Source organism: Condylura cristata, unplaced genomic scaffold (genome assembly GCF_000260355.1).
Source record: "Condylura cristata isolate star-nosed mole 26May11 unplaced genomic scaffold, ConCri1.0 scaffold00001, whole genome shotgun sequence".
Taxonomy (NCBI): Eukaryota; Metazoa; Chordata; class Mammalia; order Eulipotyphla; family Talpidae; genus Condylura; species Condylura cristata.
The window spans coordinates 42,749,994-42,760,927 of NW_004567102.1; the positions used below are offsets into that span (position 1 = coordinate 42,749,994).

At 35.1% G+C, this 10,934-nt stretch overlaps 1 pseudogene; it reads right to left on the reverse strand.

Moving 5' to 3' along the window:
• Positions 1-214: 214 nt before the first annotated feature.
• LOC105854287 lies at positions 215-3,990 on the reverse strand (annotated as a pseudogene).
• Positions 3,991-10,934: the final 6,944 nt, after the last annotated feature.

Genomic DNA, 10,934 nt, shown 5'->3' on the forward strand with positions numbered 1-10,934 from the left:
AGGCAAACCAATTTGAATTGGCAACACCTGTAGTGCATGAGCTGAGTCTTAAAGGGTTTGTATAAATTAGGCAGTATTAGAGGGTTTTTAGAAGAGGCCATTTCAGTCAAGCAGAGCTATATGTGAGAAATCACCAATCACTTAATATGGTTGTGATATCAGGGTGGCTAGGGACACTAAACTTGCCAGGTCTTCTCTGCCCAAATTTTACCAATTACTGTCTGAATTCTTCATAGACGTGCACAACCACAAGATACCATGGGCTTAGAGAACAACAACAAAGGGGTTTATTTAACAAGCCAGGAAAAACAAGAGTTACTGAGGCCAATAAAGGCCTTTTACCTGGTCATGTCAGGTATATCCAGTCCTGCACAAAAACTGTTATAATGATAGTGTCTTTCCATCACTGAGAATATGCAGTTCTTCTCCCAAACAATAGGAAATGTGTCTGAGATGGTGTCTTGAAGCCCCCGCAGACATGTGGCGGCCAAATTATAAGGCAGGATCTGATTCACAAACACAGCAAAAATGCAAGAAATGCTCCAGCACAGCATTAAACAAGTCATACTCAAGACAGCAGCTGTAGTGGCCAAACAACCTGACAAAGGGCCACAGTCTCACATTTTAGCAAGACTCGGGCTCCAGTCTCCAGACTTCTCCAGGACACACTTTAGCAAGATGCCTGTTCCAGGTCTCCTGTCTCTCCCCACCACGCTTCTGCAAGATGCCTGTTTGTGTGCCTGCAGTTAAATCTTTAAAGTCTCTTTATACGCACAGGTGAGGACCTTCAGTCAGGTACCCCAAGTGTGAACTGGCAACACTAGCAGTGGGTCTCCCTTTCTTCACCAGGGCTAACAAAACTTTTGCAAAACAACTACTGGATGAGGCCATACTCAATGGCCTCTGCCATGTGGCCCACGCCCACAAAGCCCAGCTCTGTGAAGCCCTCACAGAGCCATCCAGAGCTGTCGGGGTCCTGCACAACCATCACAAGGCTACACTGCTATAGTCAGGGCTCAGCTTCTCTCTCCCACATCTCCACAGGGCCACGCTCTGCCTCCCTTGAATGTGTCTGCTCAGCTTCTTCTCTTGCATGCACAGGGCTTCCTCTCACTCCTGTGCAAAACTCCCTCTCAGAAACACACAGGGCTCCCTTATAAACTCTTTCTGTTGCTTCACCCCACTTATATTATTCTCCTGGGGGGCACTCAATTATCTACCAGTAAACCCCTCCAGGGGGCATCATCCATAACAATTTATAGTTTACAGCAACCAGTATCAGTTGAAGTTAAGTATTTTGGAAATAGAATAAAGGAAAAATATTGAGAAATAACAATGGGAAGGAAAACTGACTAAACTCATGAATTATTACCTCACTATCAAGGTTTGAACATCATTGTAATATTTTAAACAGAGGAAATATAACAATGATTTATTTTAGAAAACTCAGAGAAAATGTGAGCAAATAGAATTGAGGGCCTCTTATATACTTTTTCTGTTCCTTCAACCCACTTACAGCTTTTTCCTGAGGTGCTCAATTTTCAACCAGGGGTACCCTGATGGCCGCAGAGTTAAGTGTCAGCACTAACACCACATAGCTTGAGTTCTATCCTCACCCATGCGGGAGACCCACATATGGTGCAGCAGACTTCTCCTGTCTCACCCACTGCTCCCCTCAGCAGTGTATTTCAGTGCATTTGCCTGTTCTGCTCCCCACTCTGTCTCTGGTGAATCCTCTCACCCTCTGTACCTTTAGTCTATACCCCACCCCTACTATCTTAACACTGAGTAAGGCAATGTTAAGTTATACCTGCTGATATAGTAGCTATACCCTAGAAAAATTAAAATTTGAACTTTATATGGAATTCGTATAAAGATCAACTTTCTAAATATTTCATCAATAGTATTTGATGGCATACTTAATAAGTAATGGACTAAAACAAATCAAAGGTATTTTTCAAATTCCTGGCATGGACTTTAAGTAAAAATGGTGCCATATAATAAAATGAATAAAATAAGAATAGCATTAAAGGTGGGGAGGTGGGGTAGGGATGGAGACTAGAAATAATGACATCTTGAAAATAGACTTACAAGATGCTAGTTGTATGATTGTTCCTACATTGTGCCACTTTTAAAATCTTTTTCATGATTTGTGTCTTTCTTGTGGCAAGATTTATTAAATATTTCTTTCTTTCTGACACTCTCCTACCAATTGTCTATCTGAAATATAATAATGTTTCAGAAACACAAGTATTCAGAATTAAATTTGTAATACAGGTGTTTTGTTTTTTAATGTGAGCTCATTGACTTATGGCAAATAATAATGTCACCATGACAATAATTTCAAAAATAAATGGACATTTTTGTTAATCAAAGGAAGAGTTAATTTTGTAAGGCCATTTTTTCATATTAATTGAATACAAATAATCACTAATTCCTATAAACACCTTAACTTTGTAAAAATAATAAAAATTTTACAGTATTATCATTTATTTGTATGTAGGCACAATGTTGGTAAACATAGTACATTAATGAAGATGTAAGGTAATGCCCAGTTATAAAATTCACACCACTAAAAAGGATTTAAAATACTAATTTTGAAGCCACTATTTATATACTACAAAAGAAAACACAAGAAAAGGAAAAAAATTCTTTCATATATTTAATGTGAATTATTTTTCACTGCATAAATAATTTATATCAACAGAGCATTCTTATATTGTGGAAATTTCCCAATTTTGGCTTTTTTTGCCATAAAATATGGATATTTATTCCAGCTCTAAGATACAAAAAAAAAAAAAAAAGGAAGAGCGACACATCTTCCCACATACCATTCCAATTTAGTTAACATTAGTTCAGGGAAGCTAAAGCAAATGTATGTAACTGTATACGCACACATAAGTTTTTCCAATTTCAAGTTTATTGATGTTCATATATTTACTGTTTTTTAATACACAACCTTAAATGTCATCATATACATTCTAATACTTCTACCTCTATCCTCCTCATCACTCATTTAAATTGTTTGGATCATATTTACAGTTATTTTTTAGTAATTTAAGTGATTAGTCAACTATACATTAAAAGATATAAGGGCAAAACTTGGCTTAAGTTATACTCTCTGTGTTACAGTTAATCATTACATGATTTTTCCCTCATTATTTGCATCTTCACACAACTTGTCCTCTATGTAGTCTACTTCAGCTTCTAGTGTGTACAAATCTACATATTCTGGAGGGGACTTCCGAACAAGAGTTTGGAATCATACATAAACTGTAATCTGAGGTGATCTGATTTAGTGTTTTTTCAGAACTGAGTTCTGCTGATAAAAGCATTGAATGTTGAGGGCATGAATCATTTAAAGATATTTTTATTTCAGCAGAACCCCCTAGTTTTTTTTTTTTCTTTAGGTTCATTAAATGACTCATTTCTATTATTTTTTGCCCACAATTATTTAACCTCCTCATAAATTTGCTGACTTGTGGCATAGGCCTTTTTCCCATTTAACTTTGCAATTATTCCTGACTGAACTGAATAGCAAACAGATGCTCCAAAAATGGCCATCCAAGTAAATAAGCCATTTCTTAATCCTAGAACCTTTTCTCTCTAAAACCAAGCCTGCCACTCCTGAAACTGAAAATACTCCAATTTTTGGAAAAAACCTATTGAGGTGGGTTCTTCAGATAATCATAGGTATCTTTTTCACACTGTCCTCTATCCATCATCACCTTTTTCACAAAACATACATACCCTTGCACCAGTGAATATAATGACCAGTTGTAGTATATATATATGCAAACCCCACTTATATATGACCAGGTTGCTCTTGGACATATTTAGACTGACGAGATAGTGTAGTGTACGTGGGGAGTTGCTTTGATTTTAGTAGCTGCTTTTTGGCTTTCTGTTTTTGGATTCATGTAAAATTATAAATGTACACATCAGAATTATAGGCATAGTTCTTAGCATCCCCATCCTAATGGCCACCATATCTGTGACCCTCTCCACCCTAAATGTTCATAGGAAATTGTCCAATTTTTTTTTTAATCCAAAATCCGAAGCAGATGCTCATTACACTTGTTAATCTAAAAATGGAACAAATGTGTCTAACTGGAGCAATATATTTATATGAAATAGCTGCTACTGTCATTAAAATATTGGATTCCATATTTATAAGAAGTCAAGATAGAAGATTCTAACAATATTAATCAAGTGATTTTTTTTTGTCCTTTCAGTTTCTCAAAATGTAAAACAGAAAATTAAACATAAGAGATAATTAGTCACATAATCAATAATAAAAATAGGTCTTTATATATATGTGTATATATATATATATGATAAACATATTATATATCTATTCTGTTATGCCATGATATCTGCTGACCAAGAAAATCTCTTTAACTTCTCATATTTAACATCTGAAAATTCAGCAACATGAAGTTCACATGTTAGTTAAAAGTGAGGCATTTCATTTAATGAATTCAAATCTTGGTCAAATGTCCTCATTTATCACTATATTTCATAATGTTAAATGATACCAGATTTTTCTCTACCCAGATCTATCTCTATATATGCATTAGATACATGATCTTGATTGAACATATTTTTTGAAAAAAGGGCAAAGGAAGATAAATAAGCAAAATGTGAATAATTGAAAAAGAAAAAAAATATGTGTTTGAATAACAACTTTGTGGTTCATTTTCTTAGGGTGAAGGAGAGTTTATATAACAGCTACTTAAGATGATACCTGTTGAGTCAGATACTTTATGGCCATCTCTAATCTAATTTTATTTCTAAGATGTCATAATCTTAGACAAAGGTAGTAGAGTGAATGAAGTCCAATTCCCATAAAAAAATAAAAAAGAATTCACCTAAGAGCAAACATCCCACTATGCCATATTTAATTAGCTAATGGAGATAGAAACTTAAAAATAAAAATGAAAGTATTATTTTACTATTTAAATCAGCACTTTGACTTTTTTTTTAAGATTTATTTACTTATGCGTACAGAACTGGGGTATAGGCCAGAGGTGTGGTGGATGGGAGTATTTACCATAAACTGAGTGGAGAGCAGAATAGGCAAATTGACAACAAAGTACACTGCTACACTGCTGAGGGTAGCTGCAAGTGGGCCAGAAGAGGTCTGCCATGCCATGTGGGTCAGCTCCCTGGCTGGGGATTGAACTCATGCTGCAGTGGCTTCGGAGAGCTTCATAATGTGATGTTTTAACCCGTTAAGACGCCAGGAAGAGCCTGACTTCTGTATTTTTACCTAGATGATTTAAATTTTTATTTACACACAAGAACTCGAAAGGCGAATGGATGAACCAACTCCTCCATCCAATGGGTGATTATATATTTATTATTATTAGAAAAAAGATGAGTTGTCAAGTCATAAAATTTGATGGAAGAAGATAATGGAATCATAAATTGCTAGGGGAAAGATATTCATCCAAAATATATAACACAAATTATACAACATTATGGGAAAAAAACAGAGAGAGTAAAAAGGTCAGTGGTTATCAGGTGCTTAGGAGGTAGAAAAAACAGGTTAAGTCATGAAAACACAGAATTTTAGGATACCTTCATTATAATAATACTGGGTAGAAGCCACTATGTGTTTTTCAAACTACAGAACTTTATAGCACAAAGAGTAAATCTATATTTAAACAATTAAAAATTACATTGGTATCAATGGTCTCAGAAAGAGAATATATTATATTCAACTTCACAAGTGAAAGGTTGAAGGTTAAAAATGTGCAGACCTACGTAACAGAAAATGAGTCTTTTAAAAATTAAATTGCATGTGTGTACTGTACTTTTGTTCACAGTTATTTTTTCCAAGCATATGTGTTAACAATTCTAGTACTACTGTATATGTATCCTGGAATTGAACAATCAAGTAAATAAATGGTGGATGGTGGTTTTTCACTAGTGGTGTGGGAATTTACATATGATTAAGAGGAGTAGGCTAGAATGACCCAGCTAGTAATGATTCCAATTTGGAATCATTAATTTAAAACTCATGTTGTTTAAATAGATATAAAAGGTTATATTTAAAAAATTACATTATGTTATATACGATAATTATGCTTTATAAAGTTACTGTAAACACTAAACTAGCAAATGGCTGAACATTGCTCCTAGGCAAAATGCAGGATTAGGAGCTTCTGAGCTTCAGTCACAACATTTTTGTCAATTAATCATCATACATAACTTGTTTTATGTGTGTCTCTGTTTATGCTTTACTTAATCTATACTGTTGGTTCTTTTATGATGAACTGAAAAATATCAGCATCATAACTCATACTCAAATAAACCTTATCTAAGTATTTCTTCATAAGGCATATTATAATCTTCTTGAACTTAGAAACATTAGAAATCATTTCAGATTTTATTTGCGGGTCAGTTTCAAAGCAGTTAAATCAACAACAAAGCACAAAATATGATAAACATGGCACTAAATACATTATGGAAAAGATATTTGTTTACAGTATAAGAACTGAAACAAGGACAAAGTGTCATCTTGTTTAACTTAGGCTGGGGAATGAAGTCAAATTTTTTGCTGTCCTTGAAAGTCCACAAATGACTGAAAGTTAACTGGGTATTGATTTGAGGATTACAAATAGATTTTCACAAGTAGGAAAATTCACAAATATGGAATCAATGAATAGAGAACCCACTGTTTATTTATGCATGCCTACATTTCTTTGCTCATCAGCTAAGAGAGCCTAAAAGAAATGGCATTCCTATAGTCACAAGTACACCTAACTACACCTAACTACACCTAACTACTTAATTTTTAATATCATCCTCCATTAACTGAAACTAGAGTCCCTGGGGGAAATATTTGCTTCTGTAAATGAGACCAGAAAAAATGCAAGATGTTCCTAGAGATATATCTAAAACAACATATAGTTAAAAAAGTGGTTAAAAAAAAAAACTACATTGATTGGAATATCAAAGACACACAAGAACAAACTGAAAGCACTCCTAATTACCAAATCTGGAGCAGCTTGAGTAACAAAATAAATGTTATGAAATAAATAACTGAATACATACTGAAGTACAAATAAAAGTTTGAATAATTTCATAGATGGGGAGAGGAAAATATGCAAAACAATTTGCATATAAAATAATTGCAAATAACAAAGATTTTTTGGACTCAACCAAGGGTAGCATAATTCCTTCTTCTCTCCATTCAGCCTATGCTTTTAACTTCTTTACAAAGACTACAGAATGAAAAGGGGAAAAGAGAAACTTGATAGTGGAGAAATCTGGCAATTATTACCTCAGTTGGGTGATCAAGGTCAACATCACCATTGATAAACATACTTGTTGCTTATCCTCTTGATATGGTGATAAAATGGCACTTTTTCTCTGTGACCTTCCAATTCAAAACCTTTACATCATGTGTAATTATAACACAAATTCCAACAGAGGGGCATTTTACAAAATATCTGACCAATACTTCTCAAAATACTCAGTTACTAAAAATAAGAAAAGTAAGATGAACTATTATTGTCAAATAGAACTTAATGTGACATGACAACTAAATATAATGGTGCTAGAGCAAAAAAGAAATAATGAATAAAAACTAAGAAACTGTGCATAAGCTATGAACTTTAGTTAACAGTACTGTGTGCAGTACTGTATATAATAAAACAGTATCAATTTGACACATTAATTATACTAAATGTGCCACACTAAGATGTGAATGAGGAAAACCAGGTGTGTTGTCTTCTAGAGATTTTTTGTATATTTTAAAGTGGTAGACTCATACCAGGAAGAATGGCTCACAGTAAGAAAACTAACAAAAACAAATGATGATGAGCATGTGGAGAAAAAGGAATCCTTTTTCATTACTGGTTGATATATGAACTCGTCCAATGTAACAGTGTGGTCCCTAGGAAAAGGGTAGGTTCTATATTCCCTGCTTCCACCCAGAAGGAGAGTAGAGCTGAGCAGGGAAAAGAAACTGAAGAGGAAACTGAATAGGAAGGAAGCAAAATGGAGAGCCGGAAGGAGACCTGAGGGAGGCACATAGAACAGAGAGACATATAAAGAAGCAGCTCTTGTTTTTAGCTCTGGACTGGTTAGAACAAATGTGGGTTAGAACAAATGTGGGTGAGAGACATGGAGGAAGATTAACTACGGCAGCATTTATTCTTGATTTTGATTTTGCTCTTTTCCTCCCAGACTTGTCTGGCCATTTCTGACCCTTTACTATGGGTCCCTGCCAGAAAGTGCTTTAGACTTGTGGCAGGCTTTCAGGTCTTGCTTTGGGCCAATCACTTTTGAGTAGACTTTTACCCATGATGAGATGGGTAACTCTGGGTGTTTGATTAGAAACTATATTCTTTGTCTTTTCTGTGTTGCACTCTAACTGTATTAAAATTCCTGTCCATTAAAGGTCTTATATGTTTTGTCTTGATGTGGTGAATGGCAGAACCTATTTAGAAGTGTTATATTTGAGGGTCTGGGGGTGTCCCTCTCCCTGCCCTGTGTCACTATGTAAAGTTATATGGAGGACCCTCAAATTACTAGGACCCAGCAATTCCACGCCTAGGAATACAGAACACAAAAAGTATTAATTCAGAAGGAAACCTGCATTCCCATGTCCATTGTAGCACTATTTACAATAGTTAAAATATGGAAACAACCTCAACTCCCAAAATAGATGACCGGTTCAAGAGCATGTGGTATAGATACACACACTGTAATACTACTCAGCAATCAAAAGACAAACTTATGCCATTTGTAGCAACATGGATGGTGCTGGAAGGGATTATGCATGGTGAAATAAGTCAGAAGGAAAAGGAAAAAAAAATATCAGATGGTTTCATTTATAGGAAGACTATAGGGAAGCCAAACAAGATACCCCCCCCCCCAAAAAAAAAAGAAAACAAAACTAGCAAGCAAGGGGAGGAATTAAAATGGAAGGGAAGAGCATAAAAGTTTATGGTTATGGCTTATGAGTGTCTGGGTGGTAATTTTATTCAGACAACATCTGAGAGGAGAAATCAAACATTGCCTAAAAAATGGAACAATGTTAAAATATATAATCATCTGTGCCCTCCCTGGTGGCGCACAGTGGGTTAAAGCACAGAATTGAGAATCTAAAGCCGTTTCTGCATGAGTTCGATTCCCGCCTGCCCTGGAGGTGACCACATGGTGTGGCAGACCTCTCCTGACCCGCCCGCAGATCCCCTCAGCAGTGTACTTCGTCGATATGCCTGTTCTGTTCCCCACTCTGTCTCTAGTGAAGCCTCTCACCGCCCCTGAGCCTCTGGCCTGTAACCCAGTTCTGAAAAAAATAGATAGATAGATAGATAGATAGATAGATAGATAGATAGATAGATAGATAGATAGATAGAATCGTTCTGAATATATATATATATATATATATAGATGATATAATTATTTAAAGATTGATAAAGCGAAATAAAAAAAAATGGTAAAGATAGTTTTTAAATTTCCCCTGACCTTCTAATATCTAGTATTTTGTCAAGTCTCATGTTGCTCTGTATGCTTCAAATTCTCCTTCCTTTTCTATCTTAATTTCAGCATACTGGGAGGCGAGAAATGTGGGGAAAAGGCAAAAGAGATGGATGTCAAAGAGTGGTCACTTTGCTAGACCTACTTGTACTGGCATAAAAGCATGAGCAGAAATAACTCATTTCCCATGATGAAGGTAGATCAAAACAAAATGATGAAAGAGAGATTATACCAGATAACACTGAGTCACATGACTTACCTTGTTAAAATCAGCAACAATTTGATTCCACACAATGATAAATTTATTCTATGTATCATTCTTTGGAGTATAAGTAAATTGATCTATGAAATAAAATGCTCTAACCTTCATGCAAACATGGCAAAAACTTTGATAGGATTTTGCAGGTTTCTTTAACCAGAAAAGAACATTAAAAATCATGGGACTGACAATAAATTATTTTGATTGGTAAAGAGTCAGTAACATTGAACCAATTGATAGTGTCTATTTCTAAATTCTCATTCTTAAAAGAAGCATTGAAAATTTGATTATATTCTTACCATATAGTTTAATCTTATCTAATAAAGAAATTGAAGAAAAAAAAATCCTCTAAATAAGACTTGAAATATTTCCTCCATGATATACTACAAAGAAGCCTGTAAAAGAGACAAAGAATGACCTCTACACATGGGGATCACACTTACTTCAAAAACAAAAAGTGATGCAGAAATCCTCAGACCATTCCACATGCCACAAAACTGCTTGATCAAGGGCTATGAACCTGCTGAGTTTCCAACAGATAATTGCACAACTTTCACAGTTCAATTTTAATAACACTGAATGTCTCCATTATTTGCCAGAGGAAGATTGATCAGAGGACTGCTTTTTCTTAACTACTTTGATCCCGCTGCATTGTTGACATTCCCCTTTACTTGATGATAATGAAAAATGTATCAGCTTCATTTGAAATAATGTTCTTAGAATCAAACATCAAAGCACATTTATTAGGTAATGATCAATAATTTAAGAAAAGTAAAATGTCACTGACTGTAGTTTATTCTATCTATATTTCTTATTTTATATTTTGTAAATTATTCAGTGTTGTTTTATTATTTTTGTATAAGTCTATATTTTAAAATACATTTTAAAAATTTCATAAGATGATTATATTAAGGCCTCTCTGGTGATGCAAGGGGTTAAGTCACAGAATTATGATGTTATCCCCAGCCACTCCAGCATGAGTTTGATCCCAGGCCAGGGAAGTGACCCATATGGCACAGCCGACCTCTCCTGTCTCTCCCACTGCTCACTCTGCCTATTCTGCTCCCTGCTCTGTCTCTGGTGAATCCTCGCATCCCCTGTACCTCTGGCCTGTACCCCAGCTCTTGTATGCATCAGTAAATAGATCTTTTTAAAAAAGATGATTACATTTTAACTT